General features: G+C 51.1%; 37 pseudogenes; all 37 read left to right on the plus strand.

The window, feature by feature from the left end:
- The first annotated feature begins 79 nt into the window (after nucleotides 1–79).
- Nucleotides 80–198, plus strand: LOC141057432 (5S ribosomal RNA; annotated as a pseudogene).
- Nucleotides 199–471: 273 nt separating this feature from the next.
- LOC141051473 (5S ribosomal RNA) lies at nucleotides 472–590 on the plus strand (annotated as a pseudogene).
- Nucleotides 591–667: 77 nt separating this feature from the next.
- Nucleotides 668–786, plus strand: LOC141053824 (5S ribosomal RNA; annotated as a pseudogene).
- Nucleotides 787–1255: 469 nt separating this feature from the next.
- On the plus strand, nucleotides 1256–1374 carry LOC141053825 (5S ribosomal RNA; annotated as a pseudogene).
- An 853-nt stretch (nucleotides 1375–2227) lies between these two features.
- On the plus strand, nucleotides 2228–2346 carry LOC141053895 (5S ribosomal RNA; annotated as a pseudogene).
- Nucleotides 2347–3582: 1236 nt separating this feature from the next.
- On the plus strand, nucleotides 3583–3701 carry LOC141057443 (5S ribosomal RNA; annotated as a pseudogene).
- Nucleotides 3702–3974: 273 nt separating this feature from the next.
- Nucleotides 3975–4093, plus strand: LOC141053828 (5S ribosomal RNA; annotated as a pseudogene).
- Nucleotides 4094–6105: 2012 nt separating this feature from the next.
- Nucleotides 6106–6224, plus strand: LOC141053833 (5S ribosomal RNA; annotated as a pseudogene).
- A 77-nt stretch (nucleotides 6225–6301) lies between these two features.
- On the plus strand, nucleotides 6302–6420 carry LOC141053837 (5S ribosomal RNA; annotated as a pseudogene).
- Nucleotides 6421–6497: 77 nt separating this feature from the next.
- On the plus strand, nucleotides 6498–6616 carry LOC141056048 (5S ribosomal RNA; annotated as a pseudogene).
- A 1817-nt stretch (nucleotides 6617–8433) lies between these two features.
- LOC141053963 (5S ribosomal RNA) lies at nucleotides 8434–8552 on the plus strand (annotated as a pseudogene).
- A 272-nt stretch (nucleotides 8553–8824) lies between these two features.
- LOC141059099 (5S ribosomal RNA) lies at nucleotides 8825–8943 on the plus strand (annotated as a pseudogene).
- A 1041-nt stretch (nucleotides 8944–9984) lies between these two features.
- LOC141057454 (5S ribosomal RNA) lies at nucleotides 9985–10103 on the plus strand (annotated as a pseudogene).
- A 665-nt stretch (nucleotides 10104–10768) lies between these two features.
- LOC141056052 (5S ribosomal RNA) lies at nucleotides 10769–10887 on the plus strand (annotated as a pseudogene).
- Nucleotides 10888–11544: 657 nt separating this feature from the next.
- On the plus strand, nucleotides 11545–11663 carry LOC141059196 (5S ribosomal RNA; annotated as a pseudogene).
- A 273-nt stretch (nucleotides 11664–11936) lies between these two features.
- On the plus strand, nucleotides 11937–12055 carry LOC141058934 (5S ribosomal RNA; annotated as a pseudogene).
- Nucleotides 12056–12328: 273 nt separating this feature from the next.
- Nucleotides 12329–12447, plus strand: LOC141051480 (5S ribosomal RNA; annotated as a pseudogene).
- A 1637-nt stretch (nucleotides 12448–14084) lies between these two features.
- Nucleotides 14085–14203, plus strand: LOC141057465 (5S ribosomal RNA; annotated as a pseudogene).
- A 273-nt stretch (nucleotides 14204–14476) lies between these two features.
- On the plus strand, nucleotides 14477–14595 carry LOC141051488 (5S ribosomal RNA; annotated as a pseudogene).
- Nucleotides 14596–14672: 77 nt separating this feature from the next.
- LOC141053840 (5S ribosomal RNA) lies at nucleotides 14673–14791 on the plus strand (annotated as a pseudogene).
- Nucleotides 14792–15832: 1041 nt separating this feature from the next.
- LOC141057476 (5S ribosomal RNA) lies at nucleotides 15833–15951 on the plus strand (annotated as a pseudogene).
- A 273-nt stretch (nucleotides 15952–16224) lies between these two features.
- On the plus strand, nucleotides 16225–16343 carry LOC141051494 (5S ribosomal RNA; annotated as a pseudogene).
- Nucleotides 16344–16616: 273 nt separating this feature from the next.
- On the plus strand, nucleotides 16617–16735 carry LOC141056059 (5S ribosomal RNA; annotated as a pseudogene).
- A 657-nt stretch (nucleotides 16736–17392) lies between these two features.
- LOC141056065 (5S ribosomal RNA) lies at nucleotides 17393–17511 on the plus strand (annotated as a pseudogene).
- Nucleotides 17512–17784: 273 nt separating this feature from the next.
- LOC141057487 (5S ribosomal RNA) lies at nucleotides 17785–17903 on the plus strand (annotated as a pseudogene).
- Nucleotides 17904–18176: 273 nt separating this feature from the next.
- Nucleotides 18177–18295, plus strand: LOC141051498 (5S ribosomal RNA; annotated as a pseudogene).
- Nucleotides 18296–19532: 1237 nt separating this feature from the next.
- LOC141056073 (5S ribosomal RNA) lies at nucleotides 19533–19651 on the plus strand (annotated as a pseudogene).
- Nucleotides 19652–20316: 665 nt separating this feature from the next.
- Nucleotides 20317–20435, plus strand: LOC141051503 (5S ribosomal RNA; annotated as a pseudogene).
- A 77-nt stretch (nucleotides 20436–20512) lies between these two features.
- LOC141053849 (5S ribosomal RNA) lies at nucleotides 20513–20631 on the plus strand (annotated as a pseudogene).
- Nucleotides 20632–21868: 1237 nt separating this feature from the next.
- On the plus strand, nucleotides 21869–21987 carry LOC141053024 (5S ribosomal RNA; annotated as a pseudogene).
- A 76-nt stretch (nucleotides 21988–22063) lies between these two features.
- LOC141053855 (5S ribosomal RNA) lies at nucleotides 22064–22182 on the plus strand (annotated as a pseudogene).
- A 77-nt stretch (nucleotides 22183–22259) lies between these two features.
- On the plus strand, nucleotides 22260–22378 carry LOC141053857 (5S ribosomal RNA; annotated as a pseudogene).
- A 1041-nt stretch (nucleotides 22379–23419) lies between these two features.
- On the plus strand, nucleotides 23420–23538 carry LOC141058711 (5S ribosomal RNA; annotated as a pseudogene).
- Nucleotides 23539–24007: 469 nt separating this feature from the next.
- On the plus strand, nucleotides 24008–24126 carry LOC141053863 (5S ribosomal RNA; annotated as a pseudogene).
- Nucleotides 24127–24203: 77 nt separating this feature from the next.
- Nucleotides 24204–24322, plus strand: LOC141056078 (5S ribosomal RNA; annotated as a pseudogene).
- A 1441-nt stretch (nucleotides 24323–25763) lies between these two features.
- On the plus strand, nucleotides 25764–25882 carry LOC141053866 (5S ribosomal RNA; annotated as a pseudogene).
- A 1049-nt stretch (nucleotides 25883–26931) lies between these two features.
- On the plus strand, nucleotides 26932–27050 carry LOC141053870 (5S ribosomal RNA; annotated as a pseudogene).
- Nucleotides 27051–27182: the final 132 nt, after the last annotated feature.

Raw genomic sequence — 27182 nt, forward strand, 5'->3', positions numbered from 1 at the left:
CATTTTGTACGTTTTTTTTCCAAGCTTGCCCTTCCGAGTTTATCCTTCTTGAAAAAAACGTCAGAGATGGCACGCTTCTGTCAACGGCCATTCTAAGCTGAATATGCCTGCCCTCGTCAGATCGCAGCCACTAAGCAGCTTGAGGCCGGGCCAGTACCGGCATGGGAGACTGGCTGGGAATCCCTGGTCCTGTTGACATTTTGTACGTTTTTTTTCCAAGCTTGCCCTTCCGAGTTTATCCTTCTTGAAAAGAACGTCAGAGATGGCACGCGTCCGTCAACGGCCATTCTAAGCTGAATATGCATTCCCTCGTCACATCGCAGCCGCTAAGCAGCTTGAGGCCGGGCCAGTACCGGCATAGGAGACTGGCTGGGAATCCCTGGTCCTGTTGACATTTTGTACATTTTTTTTCCAAGCTTGCCCTTCCGAGTTTATCCTTCTTGAAAAGAACGTCAGAGATGACACGCTTCCGTCAACGGCCATTCTAAGCTGAATATGCATGCCCTCGTCAGATCGCAGCCGCTAAGCAGCTTGAGGCCGGGCCAGTACCAGCATGGGAGACTGGCTGGGAATCCCTGGTCCTGTTGACATTTTGTACGTTTTATTTCCAAGCTTGCCCTTCCGAGTTTATCCTTCTTGAAAAGAACGTCAGAGATGGCACGCTTCCGTCAACGGCCATTCTAAGCTGAATATGCATGCCCTCGTCAGATCGCAGCCGCTAAGCAGCTTGAGGCCGGGCCAGTACCGGCATGGGAGACTGGCTGGGAATCCCTGGTCCTGTTGACATTTTGTATGTTTTTTTTCCAAGCTTGCCCTTCTGAGTTTATCCTTCTTGAAAAGAACGTCAGAGATGGCACGCGTCCGTCAACGGCCATTCTAAGCTGAATATGCATTCCCTCGTCACATCGCAGCCGCTAAGCAGCTTGAAGCCGGGCCAGTACCGGCATAGGAGACTGGCTGGGAATCCCTGGTCCTGTTGACATTTTGTACATTTTTTTTCCAAGCTTGCCCTTCCGAGTTTATCCTTCTTGAAAAGAACGTCAGAGATGGCACGCTTCCGTCAACGGCCATTCTAAGATGAATATGCATGCCCTCGTCAGATCGCAGCCGCTAAGCAGCTTGAGGCCGGGCCAGTACCAGCATGGGAGACTGGCTGGGAATCCCTGGTCCTGTTGACATTTTGTACGTTTTATTTCCAAGCTTGCCCTTCCGAGTTTATCCTTCTTGAAAAGAACGTCAGAGATGGCACGCTTCCGTCAACGGCCATTCTAAGCTGAATATGCATGCCCTCGTCAGATCGCAGCCGCTAAGCAGCTTGAGGCCGGGCCAGTACCGGCATGGGAGACTGGCTGGGAATCCCTGGTCCTGTTGACATTTTGTACGTTTTTTTTCCAAGCTTGCCCTTCCGAGTTTATCCTTCTTGAAAAGAACGTCAGAGATGGCACGCTTCCGTCAACGGCCATTCTAAGCTGAATATGCATGCCCTCGTCACATCGCAGCAGCTTGAGGCCGGGCCAGTACCGGCATGGGAGACTGGCTGGGAATCCCTGGTCCTGTTGACATTTTGTACGTTTTATTTCCAAGCTTGCCCTTCCGAGTTTATCCTTCTTGAAAAGAACGTCAGAGATGGCACACTCCTGTCAACGGCCATTCTAAGCTGAATATGCATGCCCTTGTCAGATTGCAGCTGCTAAGCAGCTTGAGGCCGGGCCAGTACCGGCATGGGAGACTGGCTGGGAATCCCTGGTCCTGTTAACATTTTGTATGTTTTATTTCCAAGCTTGCCCTTCCGAGTTTATCCTTCTTGAAAAAAACGTCAGAGATGGCACGCTTCTGTCAACGGCCATTCTAAGCTGAATATGCATGCCCTCGTCAGATTGCAGCCGCTAAGCAGCTTGAGGCCGGGCCAGTACCGGCATGGGAGACTGGCTGGGAATCCCTGGTCCTGTTGACATTTTGTACGTTTTATTTCCAAGCTTGCCCTTCCGAGTTTATCCTTCTTGAAAAGAACGTCAGAGATTGTACACTTCCGTCAATGGCCATTCTAAGCTAAATATGCATGCCCTCGTCAGATCGCAGCTGCTAAGCAGCCTGAGGCCGGGCCAGTACCGGCATGGAAGACTGGCTGGGAATCCCTGGTCCTGTTGACATTTTGTACGTTTTTTTTCCAAGCTTGCCCTACCGAGTTTATCCTTCTTGAAAAAAACGTCAGAGATGGCACGCTTCCGTCAACGGCCATTCTAAGCTGAATATGCCTGCCCTCGTCAGATCGCAGCCGCTAAGCAGCTTGAGGCCGGGCCAGTACTGGCATGGGAGACTGGCTGGGAATCCCTGGTCCTGTTGACATTTTGTACGTTTTTTTCCAAGCTTGCCCTTCCGAGTTTATTCTTCTTGAAAAAAACGTCAGAGATGGCACGCTTCCGTCAACGGCCATTCTAAGCTGAATATGCATGCCCTCGTCAGATCGCAGCCGCTAAGCAGCTTGAGGCCGGGCCAGTACCGGCATGGGAGACTGGCTGGGAATCCCTGGTCCTGTTTACATTTTGTACGTTTTATTTCCAAGCTTGCCCTTCCGAGTTTATCCTTCTTGAAAAGAACGTCAGAGATGGCACGCTTCTGTCAACGGCCATTCTAAGCTGAATATGCATGCCCTCGTCAGATCGCAGCCGCTAAGCAGGTTGAGGCCGGGCCAGTACCGGCATGGGAGACTGGCTGGGAATCCCTGGTCCTGTTGACATTTTGAATGTTTTTTTTCCAAGCTTGCCCTTCCGAGTTTATCCTTCTTGAAAAGAACGTCAGAGATGGCACGCTTCCGTCAACGGCCATTCTAAGCTGAATATGCATGCCCTCGTCAGATCGCAGCAGCTTGAGGCCGGGCCAGTACCGGCATGGGAGACTGGCTGGGAATCCCTGGTCCTGTTGACATTTTGTACGTTTTATTTCCAAGCTTGCCCTTCCGAGTTTATCCTTCTTGAAAAAAACGTCAGAGATGGCACGCTTCCGTCAACGGCCATTCTAAGCTGAATATGCATGCCCTCGTCAGATCGCAGCTGCTAAGCAGCTTGAGGCCGGGCCAGTGCCGGCATGGGAGACTGGCTGGGAATCCCTGGTCCTGTTGACATTTTGTACGTTTTTTTTCCAAGCTTGCCCTTCCGAGTTTATCCTTCTTGAAAAGAACGTCAGAGATGGCACGCTTCCGTCAACGGCCATTCTAAGCTGAATATGCATGCCCTCGTCAGATCGCAGCAGCTTGAGGCCGGGCCAGTACCAGCATGGGAGACTGGCTGGGAATCCCTGGTCCTGTTGACATTTTGTACGTTTTATTTCCAAGCTTGCCCTTCCGAGTTTATCCTTCTTGAAAAGAACGTCAGAGATGGCACACTTCCGTCAATGGCCCTTCTAAGCTGAATATGCATTCCCTCATCAGATCGCAGCCGCTAAGCAGCCGGAGGCCGGGCCAATACCGGCATGGGAGACTGGCTGGGAATCCCTGGTCCTGTTGACATTTTGTACGTTTTTTTTCCAAGCTTGCCCTTCCGAGTTTATCCTTCTTGAAAAAAACGTCAGAGATGGCACGCTTCTGTCAACGGCCATTCTAAGCTGAATATGCCTGCCCTCGTCAGATCGCAGCCACTAAGCAGCTTGAGGCCGGGCCAGTACCGGCATGGGAGACTGGCTGGGAATCCCTGGTCCTGTTGACATTTTGTACGTTTTTTTTCCAAGCTTGCCCTTCCGAGTTTATCCTTCTTGAAAAGAACGTCAGAGATGGCACGCGTCCGTCAACGGCCATTCTAAGCTGAATATGCATTCCCTCGTCACATCGCAGCCGCTAAGCAGCTTGAAGCCGGGCCAGTACCGGCATAGGAGACTGGCTGGGAATCCCTGGTCCTGTTGACATTTTGTACGTTTTATTTCCAAGCTTGCCCTTCCGAGTTTATCCTTCTTGAAAAGAACGTCAGAGATGGCACGCTTCCGTCAACGGCCATTCTAAGCTGAATATGCATGCCCTCGTCAGATCGCAGCCGCTAAGCAGCTTGAGGCCGGGCCAGTACCGGCATGGGAGACTGGCTGGGAATCCCTGGTCCTGTTGACATTTTGTACGTTTTTTTTCCAAGCTTGCCCTTCCGAGTTTATCCTTCTTGAAAAAAACGTCAGAGATGGCACACTTCCGTCAATGGCCATTCTAAGCTGAATATGCATGCCCTTGTCAGATCGCAGCCGCTAAGCAGCTTGAGGCTGGGCCAGTACTGGCATGGGAGACTGGCTGGGAATCCCTGGTCGTGTTGACATTTTGTACGTTTTTTTTCCAAGCTTGCCCTTCCGAGTTTATCCTTCTTGAAAAGAACGTCAGAGATGGCACACTTCCGTCAATGGCCATTCTAAGCTGAATATGCATGCCCTTGTCAGATCGCAGCAGCTTGAGGCCGGGCCAGTACCGGCATGGGAGACTGGCTGGGAATCCCTGGTCCTGTTGACATTTTGTACGTTTTATTTCCAAGCTTGCCCTTCCGAGTTTATCCTTCTTGAAAAGAACGTCAGAGATTGCACACTTCCGTCAATGGCCATTCTAAGCTAAATATGCATGCCCTCGTCAGATCGCAGCTGCTAAGCAGCCTGAGGCCGGGCCAGTACCGGCATGGGAGACTGGCTGGGAATCCCTGGTCCTGTTGACATTTTGTATGTTTTTTTTCCAAGCTTGCCCTTCCGAGTTTATCCTTCTTGAAAAGAACGTCAGAGATGGCACGCTTCCGTCAACGGCCATTCTAAGCTGAATATGCATGCCCTCGTCACATCGCAGCAGCTTGAGGCCGGGCCAGTACCGGCATGGGAGACTGGCTGGGAATCCCTGGTCCTGTTGACATTTTGTACGTTTTATTTCCAAGCTTGCCCTTCCGAGTTTATCCTTCTTGAAAAGAACGTCAGAGATGGCACGCTCCTGTCAACGGCCATTCTAAGCTGAATATGCATGCCCTTGTCAGATTGCAGCTGCTAAGCAGCTTGAGGCCGGGCCAGTACCGGCATGGGAGACTGGCTGGGAATCCCTGGTCCTGTTAACATTTTGTATGTTTTATTTCCAAGCTTGCCCTTCCGAGTTTATCCTTCTTGAAAAAAACGTCAGAGATGGCACGCTTCTGTCAACGGCCATTCTAAGCTGAATATGCATGCCCTCGTCAGATTGCAGCCGCTAAGCAGCTTGAGGCCGGGCCAGTACCGGCATGGGAGACTGGCTGGGAATCCCTGGTCCTGTTGACATTTTGTACGTTTTATTTCCAAGCTTGCCCTTCCGAGTTTATCCTTCTTGAAAAGAACGTCAGAGATGGCACACTTCCGTCAATGGCCATTCTAAGCTGAATATGCATGCCCTTGTCAGATTGCAGCCGCTAAGCAGCTTGAGGCTGGGCCAGTACTGGCATGGGAGACTGGCTGGGAATCCCTGGTCGTGTTGACATTTTGTACGTTTTTTTTCCAAGCTTGCCCTTCCGAGTTTATCCTTCTTGAAAAGAACGTCAGAGATGGCACACTTCCGTCAATGGCCATTCTAAGCTGAATATGCATGCCCTTGTCAGATCGCAGCAGCTTGAGGCCGGGCCAGTACCGGCATGGGAGACTGGCTGGGAATCCCTGGTCCTGTTGACATTTTGTACGTTTTATTTCCAAGCTTGCCCTTCCGAGTTTATCCTTCTTGAAAAGAACGTCAGAGATTGCACACTTCCGTCAATGGCCATTCTAAGCTAAATATGCATGCCCTCGTCAGATCGCAGCTGCTAAGCAGCCTGAGGCCGGGCCAGTACCGGCATGGAAGACTGGCTGGGAATCCCTGGTCCTGTTGACATTTTGTACGTTTTTTTTCCAAGCTTGCCCTTCCGAGTTTACCCTTCTTGAAAAAAACGTCAGAGATGGCACGCTTCCGTCAACGGCCATTCTAAGCTGAATATGCCTTCCCTCGTCAGATCGCAGCCGCTAAGCAGCTTGAGGCCGGGCCAGTACTGGCATGGGAGACTGGCTGGGAATCCCTGGTCCTGTTGACATTTTGTACGTTTTTTTCCAAGCTTGCCCTTCCGAGTTTATTCTTCTTGAAAAAAACGTCAGAGATGGCACGCTTCCGTCAACGGCCATTCTAAGCTGAATATGCATGCCCTCGTCAGATCGCAGCCGCTAAGCAGCTTGAGGCCGGGCCAGTACCGGCATGGGAGACTGGCTGGGAATCCCTGGTCCTGTTGACATTTTGTACGTTTTATTTCCAAGCTTGCCCTTCCGAGTTTATCCTTCTTGAAAAGAACGTCAGAGATGGCACGCTTCTGTCAACGGCCATTCTAAGCTGAATATGCATGCCCTCGTCAGATCGCAGCCGCTAAGCAGCTTGAGGCCGGGCCAGTACCGGCATGGGAGACTGGCTGGGAATCCCTGGTCCTGTTGACATTTTGTACGTTTTTTTTCCAAGCTTGCCCTTCCGAGTTTATCCTTCTTGAAAAAAACGTCAGAGATGGCACGCTTCCGTCAACGGCCATTCTAAGCTGAATATGCATGCCCTCGTCAGATCGCAGCTGCTAAGCAGCTTGAGGCCGGGCCAGTACCGGCATGGGAGACTGGCTGGGAATCCCTGGTCCTGTTGACATTTTGTACGTTTTTTTTCCAAGCTTGCCCTTCCGAGTTTATCCTTCTTGAAAAGAACGTCAGAGATGGCACACTTCCGTCAATGGCCATTCTAAGCTGAATATGCATGCCCTTGTCAGATCGCAGCCGCTAAGCAGCTTGAGGCTGGGCCAGTACTGGCATGGGAGACTGGCTGGGAATCCCTGGTCGTGTTGACATTTTGTACGTTTTTTTTCCAAGCTTGCCCTTCCGAGTTTATCCTTCTTGAAAAGAACGTCAGAGATGGCACACTTCCGTCAATGGCCATTCTAAGCTGAATATGCATTCCCTTGTCAGATCGCAGCAGCTTGAGGCCGGGCCAGTACCGGCATGGGAGACTGGCTGGGAATCCCTGGTCCTGTTGACATTTTGTACGTTTTATTTCCAAGCTTGCCCTTCCGAGTTTATCCTTCTTGAAAAGAACGTCAGAGATTGCACACTTCCGTCAATGGCCATTCTAAGCTAAATATGCATGCCCTCGTCAGATCGCAGCTGCTAAGCAGCCTGAGGCCGGGCCAGTACCGGCATGGGAGACTGGCTGGGAATCCCTGGTCTTGTTGACATTTTGTATGTTTTTTTTCCAAGCTTGCCCTTCCGAGTTTATCCTTCTTGAAAAGAACGTCAGAGATGGCACGCTTCCGTCAACGGCCATTCTAAGCTGAATATGCATGCCCTCGTCACATCGCAGCAGCTTGAGGCCGGGCCAGTACCGGCGTGGGAGACTGGCTGGGAATCCCTGGTCCTGTTGACATTTTGTACGTTTTATTTCCAAGCTTGCCCTTCCGAGTTTATCCTTCTTGAAAAGAACGTCAGAGATGGCACGCTCCTGTCAACGGCCATTCTAAGCTGAATATGCATGCCCTTGTCAGATTGCAGCTGCTAAGCAGCTTGAGGCCGGGCCAGTACCGGCATGGGAGACTGGCTGGGAATCCCTGGTCCTGTTAACATTTTGTATGTTTTATTTCCAAGCTTGCCCTTCCGAGTTTATCCTTCTTGAAAAAAACGTCAGAGATGGCACGCTTCTGTCAACGGTCATTCTAAGCTGAATATGCATGCCCTCGTCAGATTGCAGCCGCTAAGCAGCTTGAGGCCGGGCCAGTACTGGCATGGGAGACTGGCTGGGAATCCCTGGTCCTGTTGACATTTTGTACGTTTTATTTCCAAGCTTGCCCTTCCGAGTTTATCCTTCTTGAAAAGAACGTCAGAGATGGCACACTTCCGTCAATGGCCATTCTAAGCTGAATATGCATGCCCTTGTCAGATTGCAGCCGCTAAGCAGCTTGAGGCTGGGCCAGTACTGGCATGGGAGACTGGCTGGGAATCCCTGGTCGTGTTGACATTTTGTACGTTTTTTTTCCAAGCTTGCCCTTCCGAGTTTATCCTTCTTGAAAAGAACGTCAGAGATGGCACACTTCCGTCAATGGCCATTCTTAGCTGAATATGCATGCCCTTGTCAGATCGCAGCAGCTTGAGGCCGGGCCAGTACCGGCATGGGAGACTGGCTGGGAATCCCTGGTCCTGTTGACATTTTGTACGTTTTATTTCCAAGCTTGCCCTTCCGAGTTTATCCTTCTTGAAAAGAACGTCAGAGATTGCACACTTCCGTCAATGGCCATTCTAAGCTAAATATGCATGCCCTCGTCAGATCGCAGCTGCTAAGCAGCCTGAGGCCGGGCCAGTACCGGCATGGAAGACTGGCTGGGAATCCCTGGTCCTGTTGACATTTTGTACGTTTTTTTTCCAAGCTTGCCCTTCCGAGTTTATCCTTCTTGAAAAAAACGTCAGAGATGGCACGCTTCCGTCAACGGCCATTCTAAGCTGAATATGCCTGCCCTCGTCAGATCGCAGCCGCTAAGCAGCTTGAGGCCGGGCCAGTACTGGCATGGGAGACTGGCTGGGAATCCCTGGTCCTGTTGACATTTTGTACGTTTTTTTCCAAGCTTGCCCTTCCGAGTTTATTCTTCTTGAAAAAAACATCAGAGATGGCACGCTTCCGTCAACGGCCATTCTAAGCTGATTATGCATGCCCTCGTCAGATCGCAGCCGCTAAGCAGCTTGAGGCCGGGCCAGTACCGGCATGGGAGACTGGCTGGGAATCCCTGGTCCTGTTGACATTATGTACGTTTTATTTCCAAGCTTGCCCTTCCGAGTTTATCCTTCTTGAAAAGAACGTCAGAGATGGCACGCTTCTGTCAACGGCCATTCTAAGCTGAATATGCATGCCCTCGTCAGAACGCAGCCGCTAAGCAGCTTGAGGCCGGGCCAGTACCGGCATGGGAGACTGGCTGGGAATCCCTGGTCCTGTTGACATTTTGAATGTTTTTTTTCCAAGCTTGCCCTTCCGAGTTTATCCTTCTTGAAAAGAACGTCAGAGATGGCACGCTTCCGTCAACGGCCATTCTAAGCTGAATATGCATGCCCTCGTCAGATCGCAGCAGCTTGAGGCCGGGCCAGTACCGGCATGGGAGACTGGCTGGGAATCCCTGGTCCTGTTGACATTTTGTACGTTTTATTTCCAAGCTTGCCCTTCCGAGTTTATCCTTCTTGAAAAAAACGTCAGAGATGGCACGCTTCCGTCAACGGCCATTCTAAGCTGAATATGCATGCCCTCGTCAGATCGCAGCCGCTAAGCAGCTTGAGGCTGGGCCAGTACCGGCATGGGAGACTGGCTGGGAATCCCTGGTCCTGTTGACATTTTGTACGTTTTTTTTCCAAGCTTGCCCTTCCGAGTTTATCCTTCTTGAAAAAAACGTCAGAGATGGCACGCTTCCGTCAACGGCCATTCTAAGCTGAATATGCATGCCCTCGTCAGATCGCAGCTGCTAAGCAGCTTGAGGCCGGGCCAGTGCCGGCATGGGAGACTGGCTGGGAATCCCTGGTCCTGTTGACATTTTGTACGTTTTTTTTCCAAGCTTGCCCTTCCGAGTTTATCCTTCTTGAAAAGAACGTCAGAGATGGCACGCTTCCGTCAACGGCCATTCTAAGCTGAATATGCATGCCCTCGTCAGATCGCAGCAGCTTGAGGCCGGGCCAGTACCAGCATGGGAGACTGGCTGGGAATCCCTGGTCCTGTTGACATTTTGTACGTTTTATTTCCAAGCTTGCCCTTCCGAGTTTATCCTTCTTGAAAAGAACGTCAGAGATGGCACACTTCCTTCAATGGCCCTTCTAAGCTGAATATGCATGCCCTCATCAGATCGCAGCCGCTAAGCAGACGGAGGCCGGGCCAGTACCGGCATGGGAGACTGGCTGGGAATCCCTGGTCCTGTTGACATTTTGTACGTTTTTTTTCCAAGCTTGCCCTTCCGAGTTTATCCTTCTTGAAAAAAACGTCAGAGATGGCACGCTTCTGTCAACGGCCATTCTAAGCTGAATATGCCTGCCCTCGTCAGATCGCAGCCACTAAGCAGCTTGAGGCCGGGCCAGTACCGGCATGGGAGACTGGCTGGGAATCCCTGGTCCTGTTGACATTTTGTACGTTTTTTTTCCAAGCTTGCCCTTCCGAGTTTATCCTTCTTGAAAAGAACGTCAGAGATGGCACGCGTCCGTCAACGGCCATTCTAAGCTGAATATGCATTCCCTCGTCACATCGCAGCCGCTAAGCAGCTTGAAGCCGGGCCAGTACCGGCATAGGAGACTGGCTGGGAATCCCTGGTCCTGTTGACATTTTGTACATTTTTTTTCCAAGCTTGCCCTTCCGAGTTTATCCTTCTTGAAAAGAACGTCAGAGATGGCACGCTTCCGTCAACGGCCATTCTAAGATGAATATGCATGCCCTCGTCAGATCGCAGCCGCTAAGCAGCTTGAGGCCGGGCCAGTACCAGCATGGGAGACTGGCTGGGAATCCCTGGTCCTGTTGACATTTTGTACGTTTTATTTCCAAGCTTGCCCTTCCGAGTTTATCCTTCTTGAAAAGAACGTCAGAGATGGCACGCTTCCGTCCACGGCCATTCTAAGCTGAATATGCATGCCCTCGTCAGATCGCAGCCGCTAAGCAGCTTGAGGCCGGGCCAGTACCGGCATGGGAGACTGGCTGGGAATCCCTGGTCCTGTTGACATTTTGTACGTTTTTTTTCCAAGCTTGCCCTTCCGAGTTTATCCTTCTTGAAAAAAACGTCAGAGATGGCACGCTTCCGTCAACGGCCATTCTAAGCTGAATATGCATGCCCTCGTCAGATCGCAGCTGCTAAGCAGCTTGAGGCCGGGCCAGTACCGGCATGGGAGACTGGCTGGGAATCCCTGGTCCTGTTGACATTTTGTACGTTTTTTTTCCAAGCTTGACCTTCCGAGTTTATCCTTCTTGAAAAGAACGTCAGAGATGGCACACTTCCGTCAATGGCCATTCTAAGCTGAATATGCATGCCCTTGTCAGATCGCAGCCGCTAAGCAGCTTGAGGCTGGGCCAGTACTGGCATGGGAGACTGGCTGGGAATCCCTGGTCGTGTTGACATTTTGTACGTTTTTTTTCCAAGCTTGCCCTTCCGAGTTTATCCTTCTTGAAAAGAACGTCAGAGATGGCACACTTCCGTCAATGGCCATTCTAAGCTGAATATGCATGCCCTTGTCAGATCGCAGCAGCTTGAGGCCGGGCCAGTACCGGCATGGGAGACTGGCTGGGAATCCCTGGTCCTGTTGACATTTTGTACGTTTTATTTCCAAGCTTGCCCTTCCGAGTTTATCCTTCTTGAAAAGAACGTCAGAGATTGCACACTTCCGTCAATGGCCATTCTAAGCTAAATATGCATGCCCTCGTCAGATCGCAGCTGCTAAGCAGCCTGAGGCCGGGCCAGTACCGGCATGGGAGACTGGCTGGGAATCCCTGGTCCTGTTAACATTTTGTACGTTTTATTTCCAAGCTTGCCCTTCCGAGTTTATCCTTCTTGAAAAAAACGTCAGAGATGGCACACTTCCGTCAACGGCCATTCTAAGCTGAATATGCATGCCCTCGTCAGATCGCAGCTGCTAAGCAGCTTGAGGCCGGGCCAGTACCGGCATGGGAGACTGTCTGGGAATCCCTGGTCCTGTTGACATTTTGTACGTTTTATTTCCAAGCTTGCCCTTCCGAGTTTATCCTTCTTGAAAAGAACGTCAGAGATGGCACACTTCCGTCAATGGCCCTTCTAAGCTGAATATGCATGCCCTCATCAGATCGCAGCTGCTAAGCAGCCGGAGGCCGGGCCAGTACCGGCATGGGAGACTGGCTGGGAATCCCTGGTCCTGTTGACATTTTGTACGTTTTTTTTCCAAGCTTGCCCTTCCGAGTTTATCCTTCTTGAAAAAAACGTCAGAGATGGCACGCTTCTGTCAACGGCCATTCTAAGCTGAATATGCCTGCCCTCGTCAGATCGCAGCCACTAAGCAGCTTGAGGCCGGGCCAGTACCGGCATGGGAGACTGGCTGGGAATCACTGGTCCTGTTGACATTTTGTACGTTTTTTTTCCAAGCTTGCCCTTCCGAGTTTATCCTTCTTGAAAAGAACGTCAGAGATGGCACGCGTCCGTCAACGGCCATTCTAAGCTGAATATGCATTCCCTCGTCACATCGCAGCCGCTAAGCAACTTGAGGCCGGGCCAGTACCGGCATAGGAGACTGGCTGGGAATCCCTGGTCCTGTTGACATTTTGTACATTTTTTTTCCAAGCTTGCCCTTCCGAGTTTATCCTTCTTGAAAAGAACGTCAGAGATGGCACGCTTCCGTCAACGGCCATTCTAAGCTGAATATGCATGCCCTCGTCAGATCGCAGCCGCTAAGCAGCTTGAGGCCGGGCCAGTACCAGCATGGGAGACTGGCTGGGAATCCCTGGTCCTGTTGACATTTTGTACGTTTTATTTCCAAGCTTGCCCTTCCGAGTTTATCCTTCTTGAAAAGAACGTCAGAGATGGCACGCTTCCGTCAACGGCCATTCTAAGCTGAATATGCATGCCCTCGTCAGATCGCAGCCGCTAAGCAGCTTGAAGCCGGGCCAGTACCGGCATAGGAGACTGGCTGGGAATCCCTGGTCCTGTTGACATTTTGTACATTTTTTTTCCAAGCTTGCCCTTCCGAGTTTATCCTTCTTGAAAAGAACGTCAGAGATGGCACGCTTCCGTCAACGGCCATTCTAAGATGAATATGCATGCCCTCGTCAGATCGCAGCCGCTAAGCAGCTTGAGGCCGGGCCAGTACCAGCATGGGAGACTGGCTGGGAATCCCTGGTCCTGTTGTCATTTTGTACGTTTTATTTCCAAGCTTGCCCTTCCGAGTTTATCCTTCTTGAAAAGAACGTCAGAGATGGCACGCTTCCGTCAACGGCCATTCTAAGCTGAATATGCATTCCCTCGTCAGATCGCAGCCGCTAAGCAGCTTGAGGCCGGGCCAGTACCGGCATGGGAGACTGGCTGGGAATCCCTGGTCCTGTTGACATTTTGTACGTTTTTTTTCCAAGCTTGCCCTTCCGAGTTTATCCTTCTTGAAAAGAACGTCAGAGATGGCACACTTCCGTCAATGGCCATTCTAAGCTGAATATGCATGCCCTTGTCAGATCGCAGCCGCTAAGCAGCTTGAGGCTGGGCCAGTACTGGCATGGGAGACTGGCTGGGAATCCCTGGTCGTGTTGACATTTTGTACGTTTTTTTTCCAAGCTTGCCCTTCCGAGTTTATCCTTCTTGAAAAGAACGTCAGAGATGGCACACTTCCGTCAATGGCCATTCTAAGCTGAATATGCATGCCCTTGTCAGATCGCAGCAGCTTGAGGCCGGGCCAGTACCGGCATGGGAGACTGGCTCGGAATCCCTGGTCCTGTTGACAATTTGTACGTTTTATTTCCAAGCTTGCCCTTCCGAGTTTATCCTTCTTGAAAAGAACGTCAGAGATTGCACACTTCCGTCAATGGCCATTCTAAGCTAAATATGCATGCCCTCGTCAGATCGCAGCTGCTAAGCAGCCTGAGGCCGGGCCAGTACCGGCATGGGAGACAGGCTGGGAATCCCTGGTCCTGTTAACATTTTGTACGTTTTATTTCCAAGCTTGCCCTTCCGAGTTTATCCTTCTTGAAAAAAACGTCAGAGATGGCACACTTCCGTCAACGGCCATTCTAAGCTGAATATGCATGCCCTCGTCAGATCGCAGCTGCTAAGCAGCTTGAGGCCGGGCCAGTACTGGCATGGGAGACTGGCTGGGAATCCCTGGTCTTGTTGACATTTTGTACGTTTTATTTCCAAGCTTGCCCTTCCGAGTTTATCCTTCTTGAAAAGAACGTCAGAGATGGCACACTTCCGTCAATGGCCCTTCTAAGCTGAATATGCATGCCCTCATCAGATCGCAGCTGCTAAGCAGCCGGAGGCCGGGCCAGTACCGGCATGGGAGACTGGCTGGGAATCCCTGGTCCTGTTGACATTTTGTACGTTTTTTTTCCAAGCTTGCCCTTCCGAGTTTATCCTTCTTGAAAAAAACGTCAGAGATGGCACGCTTCTGTCAACGGCCATTCTAAGCTGAATATGCCTGCCCTCGTCAGATCGCAGCCACTAAGCAGCTTGAGGCCGGGCCAGTACCGGCATGGGAGACTGGCTGGGAATCCCTGGTCCTGTTGACATTTTGTACGTTTTTTTTCCAAGCTTGCCCTTCCGAGTTTATCCTTCTTGAAAAGAACGTCAGAGATGGCACGCGTCCGTCAACGGCCATTCTAAGCTGAATATGCATTCCCTCGTCACATCGCAGCCGCTAAGCAGCTTGAGGCCGGGCCAGTACCGGCATAGGAGACTGGCTGGGAATCCCTGGTCCTGTTGACATTTTGTACATTTTTTTTCCAAGCTTGCCCTTCCGAGTTTATCCTTCTTGAAAAGAACGTCAGAGATGGCATGCTTCCGTCAACGGCCATTCTAAGCTGAATATGCATGCCCTCGTCAGATCGCAGCCGCTAAGCAGCTTGAGGCCGGGCCAGTACCAGCATGGGAGACTGGCTGGGAATCCCTGGTCCTGTTGACATTTTGTACGTTTTATTTCCAAGCTTGCCCTTCCGAGTTTATCCTTCTTGAAAAGAACGTCAGAGATGGCACGCTTCCGTCAACGGCCATTCTAAGCTGAATATGCATGCCCTCGTCAGATCGCAGCCGCTAAGCAGCTTGAGGCCGGGCCAGTACCGGCATGGGAGACTGGCTGGGAATCCCTGGTCCTGTTGACATTTTGTATGTTTTTTTTCCAAGCTTGCCCTTCCGAGTTTATCCTTCTTGAAAAGAACGTCAGAGATGGCACGCTTCCGTCAACGGCCATTCTAAGCTGAATATGCATGCCCTCGTCACATCGCAGCAGCTTGAGGCCGGGCCAGTACCGGCATGGGAGACTGGCTGGGAATCCCTGGTCCTGTTGACATTTTGTACGTTTTATTTCCAAGCTTGCCCTTCCGAGTTTATCCTTCTTGAAAAGAACGTCAGAGATGGCACGCTTCTGTCAACGGCCATTCTAAGCTGAATATGCATGCCCTTGTCAGATTGCAGCTGCTAAGCAGCTTGAGGCCGGGCCAGTACCGGCATGGGAGACTGGCTGGGAATCCCTGGTCCTGTTAACATTTTGTATGTTTTATTTCCAAGCTTGCCCTTCCGAGTTTATCCTTCTTGAAAAAAACGTCAGAGATGGCACGCTTCTGTCAACGGCCATTCTAAGTTGAATATGCATGCCCTCGTCAGATTGCAGCCGCTAAGCAGCTTGAGGCCGGGCCAGTACCGGCATGGGAGACTGGCTGGGAATCCCTGGTCCTGTTGACATTTTGTACGTTTTATTTCCAAGCTTGCCCTTCCGAGTTTATCCTTCTTGAAAAGAACGTCAGAGATGGCACACTTCCGTCAATGGCCATTCTAAGCTGAATATGCATGCCCTTGTCAGATCGCAGCCGCTAAGCAGCTTGAGGCTGGGCCAGTACTGGCATGGGAGACTGGCTGGGAATCCCTGGTCGTGTTGACATTTTGTACGTTTTTTTTCCAAGCTTGCCCTTCCGAGTTTATCCTTCTTGAAAAGAACGTCAGAGATGGCACACTTCCGTCAATGGCCATTCTAAGCTGAATATGCATGCCCTTGTCAGATCGCAGCAGCTTGAGGCCGGGCCAGTACCGGCATGGGAGACTGGCTGGGAATCCCTGGTCCTGTTGACATTTTGTACGTTTTATTTCCAAGCTTGCCCTTCCGAGTTTATCCTTCTTGAAAAAAACGTCAGAGATGACACGCTTCTGTCAACGGCCATTCTAAGCTGAATATGCCTGCCCTCGTCAGATCGCAGCCACTAAGCAGCTTGAGGCCGGGCCAGTACCGGCATGGGAGACTGGCTGGGAATCCCTGGTCCTGTTGACATTTTGTACGTTTTTTTTCCAAGCTTGCCCTTCCGAGTTTATCCTTCTTGAAAAGAACGTCAGAGATGGCACGCGTCCGTCAACGGCCATTCTAAGCTGAATATGCATTCCCTCGTCACATCGCAGCCGCTAAGCAGCTTGAAGCCGGGCCAGTACCGGCATAGGAGACTGGCTGGGAATCCCTGGTCCTGTTGACATTTTGTACATTTTTTTTCCAAGCTTGCCCTTCCGAGTTTATCCTTCTTGAAAAGAACGTCAGAGATGGCACGCTTCCGTCAACGGCCATTCTAAGCTGAATATGCATGCCCTCGTCAGATCGCAGCCGCTAAGCAGCTTGAGGCCGGGCCAGTACCAGCATGGGAGACTGGCTGGGAATCCCTGGTCCTGTTGACATTTTGTACGTTTTATTTCCAAGCTTGCCCTTCCGAGTTTATCCTTCTTGAAAAGAACGTCAGAGATGGCACGCTTCCGTCAACGGCCATTCAAAGCTGAATATGCATGCCCTCGTCAGATCGCAGCCGCTAAGCAGCTTGAGGCCGGGCCAGTACCGGCATGGGAGACTGGCTGGGAATCCCTGGTCCTGTTGACATTTTGTACGTTTTTTTTCCAAGCTTGCCCTTCCGAGTTTATCCTTCTTGAAAAAAACGTCAGAGATGGCACGCTTCCGTCAACGGCCATTCTAAGCTGAATATGCATGCCCTCGTCAGATCGCAGCTGCTAAGCAGCTTGAGGCCGGGCCAGTACCGGCATGGGAGACTGGCTGGGAATCCCTGGTCCTGTTGACATTTTGTACGTTTTTTTTCCAAGCTTGCCCTTCCGAGTTTATCCTTCTTGAAAAGAACGTCAGAGATGGCACACTTCCATCAATGGCCATTCTAAGCTGAATATGCATGCCCTTGTCAGATCGCAGCCGCTAAGCAGCTTGAGGCTGGGCCAGTACTGGCATGGGAGACTGGCTGGGAATCCCTGGTCGTGTTGACATTTTGTACGTTTTTTTTCCAAGCTTGCCCTTCCGAGTTTATCCTTCTTGAAAAGAACGTCAGAGATGGCACACTTCCGTCAATGGCCATTCTAAGCTGAATATGCATGCCCTTGTCAGATCGCAGCAGCTTGAGGCCGGGCCAGTACCGGCATGGGAGACTGGCTGGGAATCCCTGGTCCTGTTGACATTTTGTACGTTTTATTTCCAAGCTTGCCCTTCCGAGTTTATCCTTCTTGAAAAGAACGTCAGAGATTGCACACTTCCGTCAATGGCCATTCTAAGCTAAATATGCATGCCCTCGTCAGATCGCAGCTGCTAAGCAGCCTGAGGCCGGGCCAGTACCGGCATGGGAGACTGGCTGGGAATCCCTGGTCCTGTTAACATTTTGTACGTTTTATTTCCAAGCTTGCCCTTCCGAGTTTATCCTTCTTGAAAAAAACGTCAGAGATGGCACACTTCCGTCAACGGCCATTCTAAGCTGAATATGCATGCCCTCGTCAGATCGCAGCTGCTAAGCAGCTTGAGGCCGGGCCAGTACCGGCATGGGAGACTGGCTGGGAATCCCTGGTCCTGTTGACATTTTGTACGTTTTATTTCCAAGCTTGCCCTTCCGAGTTTATCCTTCTTGAAAAGAACGTCAGAGATGGCACACTTCCGTCAATGGCCCTTCTAAGCTGAATATGCATGCCCTCATCAGATCGCAGCTGCTAAGCAGCCGGAGGCCGGGCCAGTACCGGCATGGGAGACTGGCTGGGAATCCCTGGTCCTGTTGACATTTTGTACGTTTTTTTTCCAAGCTTGCCCTTCCGAGTTTATCCTTCTTGAAAAAAACGTCAGAGATGGCACGCTTCTGTCAACGGCCATTCTAAGCTGAATATGCCTGCCCTCGTCAGATCGCAGCCACTAAGCAGCTTGAGGCCGGGCCAGTACCGGCATGGGAGACTGGCTGGGAATCCCTGGTCCTGTTGACATTTTGTACGTTTTTTTTCCAAGCTTGCCCTTCCGAGTTTATCCTTCTTGAAAAGAACGTCAGAGATGGCACGCGTCCGTCAACGGCCATTCTAAGCTGAATATGCATTCCCTCGTCACATCGCAGCCGCTAAGCAGCTTGAGGCCGGGCCAGTACCGGCATAGGAGACTGGCTGGGAATCCCTGGTCCTGTTGACATTTTGTACATTTTTTTTCCAAGCTTGCCCTTCCGAGTTTATCCTTCTTGAAAAGAACGTCAGAGATGGCACGCTTCCGTCAACGGCCATTCTAAGCTGAATATGCATGCCCTCGTCAGATCGCAGCCGCTAAGCAGCTTGAGGCCGGGCCAGTACCAGCATGGGAGACTGGCTGGGAATCCCTGGTCCTGTTGACATTTTGTACTTTTTATTTCCAAGCTTGCCCTTCCGAGTTTATCCTTCTTGAAAAGAACGTCAGAGATGGCACGCTTCCGTCAACGGCCATGCTAAGCTGAATATGCATGCCCTCGTCAGATCGCAGCCGCTAAGCAGCTTGAGGCCGTGCCAGTACCGGCATGGGAGACTGGCTGGGAATCCCTGGTCCTGTTGACATTTTGTATGTTTTTTTTCCAAGCTTGCCCTTCCGAGTTTATCCTTCTTGAAAAGAACGTCAGAGATGGCACGCTTCCGTCAACGGCCATTCTAAGCTGAATATGCATGCCCTCGTCACATCGCAGCAGCTTGAGGCCGGGCCAGTACCGGCATGGGAGACTGGCTGGGAATCCCTGGTCCTGTTGACATTTTGTACGTTTTATTTCCAAGCTTGCCCTTCCGAGTTTATCCTTCTTGAAAAGAACGTCAGAGATGGCACGCTTCTGTCAACGGCCATTCTAAGCTGAATATGCATGCCCTTGTCAGATTGCAGCTGCTAAGCAGCTTGAGGCCGGGCCAGTACCGGCATAGGAGACTGGCTGGGAATCCCTGGTCCTGTTAACATTTTGTATGTTTTATTTCCAAGCTTGCCCTTCCGAGTTTATCCTTCTTGAAAAAAACGTCAGAGATGGCACACTTCCGTCAATGGCCATTCTAAGCTGAATATGCATGCCCTTGTCAGATCGCAGCCGCTAAGCAGCTTGAGGCTGGGCCAGTACTGGCATGGGAGACTGGCTGGGAATCCCTGGTCGTGTTGACATTTTGTACGTTTTTTTTCCAAGCTTGCCCTTCCGAGTTTATCCTTCTTGAAAAGAACGTCAGAGATGGCACACTTCCGTCAATGGCCATTCTAAGCTGAATATGCATGCCCTTGTCAGATCGCAGCAGCTTGAGGCCGGGCCAGTACCGGCATGGGAGACTGGCTGGGAATCCCTGGTCCTGTTGACATTTTGTACGTTTTATTTCCAAGCTTGCCCTTCCGAGTTTATCCTTCTTGAAAAGAACGTCAGAGATTGCACACTTCCGTCAATGGCCATTCTAAGCTAAATATGCATGCCCTCGTCAGATCGCAGCTGCTAAGCAGCCTGAGGCCGGGCCAGTACCGGCATGGGAGACTGGCTGGGAATCCCTGGTCCTGTTAACATTTTGTACGTTTTATTTCCAAGCTTGCCCTTCCGAGTTTATCCTTCTTGAAAAAAACGTCAGAGATGGCACACTTCCGTCAACGGCCATTCTAAGCTGAATATGCATGCCCTCGTCAGATCGCAGCTGCTAAGCAGCTTGAGGCCGGGCCAGTACCGGCATGGGAGACTGGCTGGGAATCCCTGGTCCTGTTGACATTTTGTACGTTTTATTTCCAAGCTTGCCCTTCCGAGTTTATCCTTCTTGAAAAGAACGTCAGAGATGGCACACTTCCGTCAATGGCCATTCTAAGCTGAATATGCATGCCCTCATCAGATCGCAGCTGCTAAGCAGCCGGAGGCCGGGCCAGTACCGGCATGGGAGACTGGCTGGGAATCCCTGGTCTTGTTGACATTTTGTACGTTTTTTTTCCAAGCTTGCCCTTCCGAGTTTATCCTTCTTGAAAAAAACGTCAGAGATGGCACGCTTCTGTCAACGGCCATTCTAATCTGAATATGCCTGCCCTTGTCAGATCGCAGCCACTAAGCAGCTTGAGGCCGGGCCAGTACCGGCATGGGAGACTGGCTGGGAATCCCTGGTCCTGTTGACATTTTGTACGTTTTTTTTCCAAGCTTGCCCTTCCGAGTTTATCCTTCTTGAAAAGAACGTCAGAGATGGCACACTTCCGTCAACGGCCATTCTAAGCTGAATATGCATTCCCTCGTCACATCGCAGCCGCTAAGCAGCTTGAGGCCGGGCCAGTACCGGCATAGGAGACTGGCTGGGAATCCCTGGTCCTGTTGACATTTTGTACATTTTTTTTCCAAGCTTGCCCTTCCGAGTTTATCCTTCTTGAAAAGAACGTCAGAGATGGCACGCTTCCGTCAACGGCCATTCTAAGCTGAATATGCATGCCCTCGTCAGATCGCAGCCGCTAAGCAGCTTGAGGCCGGGCCAGTACCAGCATGGGAGACTGGCTGGGAATCCCTGGTCCTGTTGACATTTTGTACGTTTTATTTCCAAGCTTGCCCTTCCGAGTTTATCCTTCTTGAAAAGAACGTCAGAGATGGCACGCTTCCGTCAACGGCCATTCTAAGCTGAATATGCATGCCCTCGTCAGATCGCAGCCGCTAAGCAGCTTGAGGCCGGGCCAGTACCGGCATGGGAGACTGGCTGGGAATCCCTGGTCCTGTTGACATTTTGTATGTTTTTTTTCCAAGCTTGCCCTTCCGAGTTTATCCTTCTTGAAAAGAACGTCAGAGATGGCACGCTTCCGTCAACGGCCATTCTAAGCTGAATATGCATGCCCTCGTCACATCGCAGCAGCTTGAGGCCGGGCCAGTACCGGCATGGGAGACTGGCTGGGAATCCCTGGTCCTGTTGACATTTTGTACGTTTTATTTCCAAGCTTGCCCTTCCGAGTTTATCCTTCTTGAAAAGAACGTCAGAGATGGCACGCTTCTGTCAACGGCCATTCTAATCTGAATATGCATGCCCTTGTCAGATTGCAGCTGCTAAGCAGCTTGAGGCCGGGCCAGTACCGGCATGGGAGACTGGCTGGGAATCCCTGGTCCTGTTAACATTTTGTATGTTTTATTTCCAAGCTTGCCCTTCCGAGTTTATCCTTCTTGAAAAAAACGTCAGAGATGGCACGCTTCTGTCAACGGCCATTCTAAGCTGAATATGCATGCCCTCGTCAGATTGCAGCCGCTAAGCAGCTTGAGGCCGGGCCAGTACCGGCATGGGAGACTGGCTGGGAATCCCTGGTCCTGTTGACATTTTGTACGTTTTATTTCCAAGCTTGCCCTTCCGAGTTTATCCTTCTTGAAAAGAACGTCAGAGATGGCACACTTCTGTCAATGGCCATTCTAAGCTGAATATGCATGCCCTTGTCAGATTGCAGCCGCTAAGCAGCTTGAGGCTGGGCCAGTACTGGCATGGGAGACTGGCTGGGAATCCCTGGTCGTGTTGACATTTTGTACGTTTTTTTTCCAAGCTTGCCCTTCCGAGTTTATCCTTCTTGAAAAGAACGTCAGAGATAGCACACTTCCGTCAATGGCCATTCTAAGCTGAATATGCATGCCCTTGTCAGATCGCAGCAGCTTGAGGCCGGGCCAGTACCGGCATGGGAGACTGGCTGGGAATCCCTGGTCCTGTTGACATTTTGTACGTTTTATTTCCAAGCTTGCCCTTCCGAGTTTATCCTTCTTGAAAAGAACGTCAGAGATTGCACTCTTCCGTCAATGGCCATTCTAAGCTAAATATGCATGCCCTCGTCAGATCGCAGCTGCTAAGCAGCCTGAGGCCGGGCCAGTACCGGCATGGAAGACTGGCTGGGAATCCCTGGTCCTGTTGACATTTTGTACGTTTTTTTTCCAAGCTTGCCCTTCCGAGTTTATCCTTCTTGAAAAAAACGTCAGAGATGGCACGCTTCCGTCAACGGCCATTCTAAGCTGAATATGCCTGCCCTCGTCAGATCGCAGCCGCTAAGCAGCTTGAGGCCGGGCCAGTACTGGTATGGGAGACTGGCTGGGAATCCCTGGTCCTGTTGACATTTTGTACGTTTTTTTCCAAGCTTGCCCTTCCGAGTTTATTCTTCTTGAAAAAAACGTCAGAGATGGCACGCTTCCGTCAACGGCCATTCTAAGCTGAATATGCATGCCCTCGTCAGATCGCAGCCGCTAAGCAGCTTGAGGCCGGGCCAGTACCGGCATGGGAGACTGGCTGGGAATCCCTGGTCCTGTTGACATTTTGTACGTTTTATTTCCAAGCTTGCCCTTCCGAGTTTATCCTTCTTGAAAAGAACGTCAGAGATGGCACACATCTGTCAACGGCCATTCTAAGCTGAATATGCATGCCCTCGTCAGATCGCAGCCGCTAAGCAGCTTGAGGCCGGGCCAGTACCGGCATGGGAGACTGGCTGGGAATCCCTGGTCCTGTTGACATTTTGAATGTTTTTTTTCCAAGCTTGCCCTTCCGAGTTTATCCTTCTTGAAAAGAACGTCAGAGATGGCACGCTTCCGTCAACGGCCATTCTAAGCTGAATATGCATGCCCTCGTCAGATCGCAGCAGCTTGAGGCCGGGCCAGTACCGGCATGGGAGACTGGCTGGGAATCCCTGGTCCTGTTGACATTTTGTACGTTTTATTTCCAAGCTTGCCCTTCCGAGTTTATCCTTCTTGAAAAAAACGTCAGAGATGGCACGCTTCCGTCAACGGCCATTCTAAGCTGAATATGCATGCCCTCGTCAGATCGCAGCCGCTAAGCAGCTTGAGGCTGGGCCAGTACCGGCATGGGAGACTGGCTGGGAATCCCTGGTCCTGTTGACATTTTGTACGTTTTTTTTCCAAGCTTGCCCTTCCGAGTTTATCCTTCTTGAAAAAAACGTCAGAGATGGCACGCTTCCGTCAACGGCCATTCTAAGCTGAATATGCATGCCCTCGTCAGATCGCAGCTGCTAAGCAGCTTGAGGCCGGGCCAGTGCCGGCATGGGAGACTGGCTGGGAATCCCTGGTCCTGTTGACATTTTGTACGTTTTTTTTCCAAGCTTGCCCTTCCGAGTTTATCCTTCTTGAAAAGAACGTCAGAGATGGCACGCTTCCGTCAACGGCCATTCTAAGCTGAATATGCATGCCCTCGTCAGATCGCAGCAGCTTGAGGCCGGGCCAGTACCAGCATGGGAGACTGGCTGGGAATCCCTGGTCCTGTTGACATTTTGTACGTTTTATTTCCAAGCTTGCCCTTCCGAGTTTATCCTTCTTGAAAAGAACGTCAGAGATGGCACACTTCCGTCAATGGCCCTTCTAAGCTGAATATGCATGCCCTCATCAGATCGCAGCCGCTAAGCAGCCGGAGGCCGGGCCAGTACCGGCATGGGAGACTGGCTGGGAATCCCTGGTCCTGTTGACATTTTGTACGTTTTTTTTCCAAGCTTGCCCTTCCGAGTTTATCCTTCTTGAAAAAAACGTCAGAGATGGCACGCTTCTGTCAACGGCCATTCTAAGCTGAATATGCCTGCCCTCGTCAGATCGCAGCCACTAAGCAGCTTGAGGCTGGGCCAGTACCGGCATGGGAGACTGGCTGGGAATCCCTGGTCCTGTTGACATTTTGTACGTTTTTTTTCCAAGCTTGCCCTTCCGAGTTTATCCTTCTTGAAAAGAACGTCAGAGATGGCACGCGTCCGTTAACGGCCATTCTAAGCTGAATATGCATTCCCTCGTCACATCGCAGCCGCTAAGCAGCTTGAAGCCGGGCCAGTACCGGCATAGGAGACTGGCTGGGAATCCCTGGTCCTGTTGACATTTTGTACATTTTTTTTCCAAGCTTGCCCTTCCGAGTTTATCCTTCTTGAAAAGAACGTCAGAGATGGCACGCTTCCGTCAACGGCCATTCTAAGATGAATATGCATGCCCTCGTCAGATCGCAGCCGCTAAGCAGCTTGAGGCCGGGCCAGTACCAGCATGGGAGACTGGCTGGGAATCCCTGGTCCTGTTGACATTTTGTACGTTTTATTTCCAAGCTTGCCCTTCCGAGTTTATCCTTCTTGAAAAGAACGTCAGAGATGGCACGCTTCCGTCAACGGCCATTCTAAGCTGAATATGCATGCCCTCGTCAGATCGCAGCCGCTAAGCAGCTTGAGGCCGGGCCAGTACCGGCATGGGAGACTGGCTGGGAATCCCTGGTCCTGTTGACATTTTGTACGTTTTTTTTCCAAGCTTGCCCTTCCGAGTTTATCCTTCTTGAAAAAAACGTCAGAGATGGCACGCTTCCGTCAACGGCCATTCTAAGCTGAATATGCATGCCCTCGTCAGATCGCAGCTGCTAAGCAGCTTGAGGCCGGGCCAGTACCGGCATGGGAGACTGGCTGGGAATCCCTGGTCCTGTTGACATTTTGTACGTTTTTTGTCCAAGCTTGCCCTTCCGAGTTTATCCTTCTTGAAAAGAACGTCAGAGATGGCACACTTCCGTCAATGGCCATTCTAAGCTGAATATGCATGCCCTTGTCAGATCGCAGCCGCTAAGCAGCTTGAGGCTGGGCCAGTACTGGCATGGGAGACTGGCTGGGAATCCCTGGTCGTGTTGACATTTTGTACGTTTTTTTTCCAAGCTTGCCCTTCCGAGTTTATCCTTCTTGAAAAGAACGTCAGAGATGGCACACTTCCGTCAATGGCCATTCTAAGCTGAATATGCATGCCCTTGTCAGATCGCAGCAGCTTGAGGCCGGGCCAGTACCGGCATGGGAGACTGCCTGGGAATCCCTGGTCCTGTTGACATTTTGTACGTTTTATTTCCAAGCTTGCCCTTCCGAGTTTATCCTTCTTGAAAAGAACGTCAGAGATTGCACACTTCCGTCAATGGCCATTCTAAGCTGAATATGCATGCCCTCGTCAGATCGCAGCTGCTAAGCAGCTTGAGGCCGGGCCAGTACCGGCATGGGAGACTGGCTGGGAATCCCTGGTCCTGTTGACATTTTGTACGTTTTATTTCCAAGCTTGCCCTTCCGAGTTTATCCTTCTTGAAAAGAACGTCAGAGATGGCACACTTCCGTCAATGGCCCTTCTAAGCTGAATATGCATTCCCTCATCAGATCGCAGCTGCTAAGCAGCCGGAGGCCGGGCCAGTACCGGCATGGGAGACTGGCTGGGAATCCCTGTTCCTGTTGACATTTTGTACGTTTTTTTTCCAAGCTTGCCCTTCCGAGTTTATCCTTCTTGAAAAAAACGTCAGAGAAGGCACGCTTCTGTCAACGGCCATTCTAAGCTGAATATGCCTTCCCTCGTCAGATCGCAGCCACTAAGCAGCTTGAGGCCGGGCCAGTACCGGCATGGGAGACTGGCTGGGAATCCCTGGTCCTGTTGACATTTTGTACGTTTTTTTTCCAAGCTTGCCCTTCCGAGTTTATCCTTCTTGAAAAGAACGTCAGAGATGGCACGCGTCCGTCAACGGCCATTCTAAGCTGAATATGCATTCCCTCGTCACATCGCAGCCGCTAAGCAGCTTGAGGCCGGGCCAGTACCGGCATAGGAGACTGGCTGGGAATCCCTGGTCCTGTTGACATTTTGTACATTTTTTTTCCAAGCTTGCCCTTCCGAGTTTATCCTTCTTGAAAAGAACGTCAGAGATGGCACGCTTCCGTCAACGGCCATTCTAAGCTGAATATGCATGCCCTCGTCAGATCGCAGCCGCTAAGCAGCTTGAGACCGGGCCAGTACCAGCATGGGAGACTGGCTGGGAATCCCTGGTCCTGTTGACATTTTGTACGTTTTATTTCCAAGCTTGCCCTTCCGAGTTTATCCTTCTTGAAAAGAACGTCAGAGATGGCACGCTTCCGTCAACGGCCATTCTAAGCTGAATATGCATGCCCTCGTCAGATCGCAGCCGCTAAGCAGCTTGAGGCCGGGCCAGTACCGGCATGGGAGACTGGCTGGGAATCCCTGGTCCTGTTGACAATTTGTATGTTTTTTTTCCAAGCTTGCCCTTCCGAGTTTATCCTTCTTGAAAAGAACGTCAGAGATGGCACGCTTCCGTCAACGGCCATTCTAAGCTGAATATGCATGCCCTCGTCACATCGCAGCAGCTTGAGGCCGGGCCAGTACCGGCATGGGAGACTGGCTGGGAATCCCTGGTCCTGTTGACATTTTGTACGTTTTATTTCCAAGCTTGCCCTTCCGAGTTTATCCTTCTTGAAAAGAACGTCAGAGATGGCACACTTACGTCAATGGCCCTTCTAAGCTGAATATGCATTCCCTCATCAGATCGCAGCTGCTAAGCAGCCGGAGGCCGGGCCAGTACCGGCATGGGAGACTGGCTGGGAATCCCTGTTCCTGTTGACATTTTGTACGTTTTTTTTCCAAGCTTGCCCTTCCGAGTTTATCCTTCTTGAAAAAAACGTCAGAGATGGCACGCTTCTGTCAACGGCCATTCTAAGCTGAATATGCCTTCCCTCGTCAGATCGCAGCCACTAAGCAGCTTGAGGCCGGGCCAGTACCGGCATGGGAGACTGGCTGGGAATCCCTGGTCCTGTTGACATTTTGTACGTTTTTTTTCCAAGCTTGCCCTTCCGAGTTTATCCTTCTTGAAAAGAACGTCAGAGATGGCACGCGTCCGTCAACGGCCATTCTAAGCTGAATATGCATTCCCTCGTCACATCGCAGCCGCTAAGCAGCTTGAGGCCGGGCCAGTACCGGCATAGGAGACTGGCTGGGAATCCCTGGTCCTGTTGACATTTTGTACATTTTTTTTCCAAGCTTGCCCTTCCGAGTTTATCCTTCTTGAAAAGAACGTCAGAGATGGCACGCTTCCGTCAACGGCCATTCTAAGCTGAATATGCATGCCCTCGTCAGATCGCAGCCGCTAAGCAGCTTGAGACCGGGCCAGTACCAGCATGGGAGACTGGCTGGGAATCCCTGGTCCTGTTGACATTTTGTACGTTTTATTTCCAAGCTTGCCCTTCCGAGTTTATCCTTCTTGAAAAGAACGTCAGAGATGGCACGCTTCCGTCAACGGCCATTCTAAGCTGAATATGCATGCCCTCGTCAGATCGCAGCCGCTAAGCAGCTTGAGGCCGGGCCAGTACCGGCATGGGAGACTGGCTGGGAATCCCTGGTCCTGTTGACAATTTGTATGTTTTTTTTCCAAGCTTGCCCTTCCGAGTTTATCCTTCTTGAAAAGAACGTCAGAGATGGCACGCTTCCGTCAACGGCCATTCTAAGCTGAATATGCATGCCCTCGTCACATCGCAGCAGCTTG

Source organism: Dendrobates tinctorius, unplaced genomic scaffold, assembly GCF_039654945.1.
Source record: "Dendrobates tinctorius isolate UK_male_01 unplaced genomic scaffold, ASM3965494v1 ptg000011l, whole genome shotgun sequence".
NCBI lineage: Eukaryota > Metazoa > Chordata > Amphibia > Anura > Dendrobatidae > Dendrobates > Dendrobates tinctorius.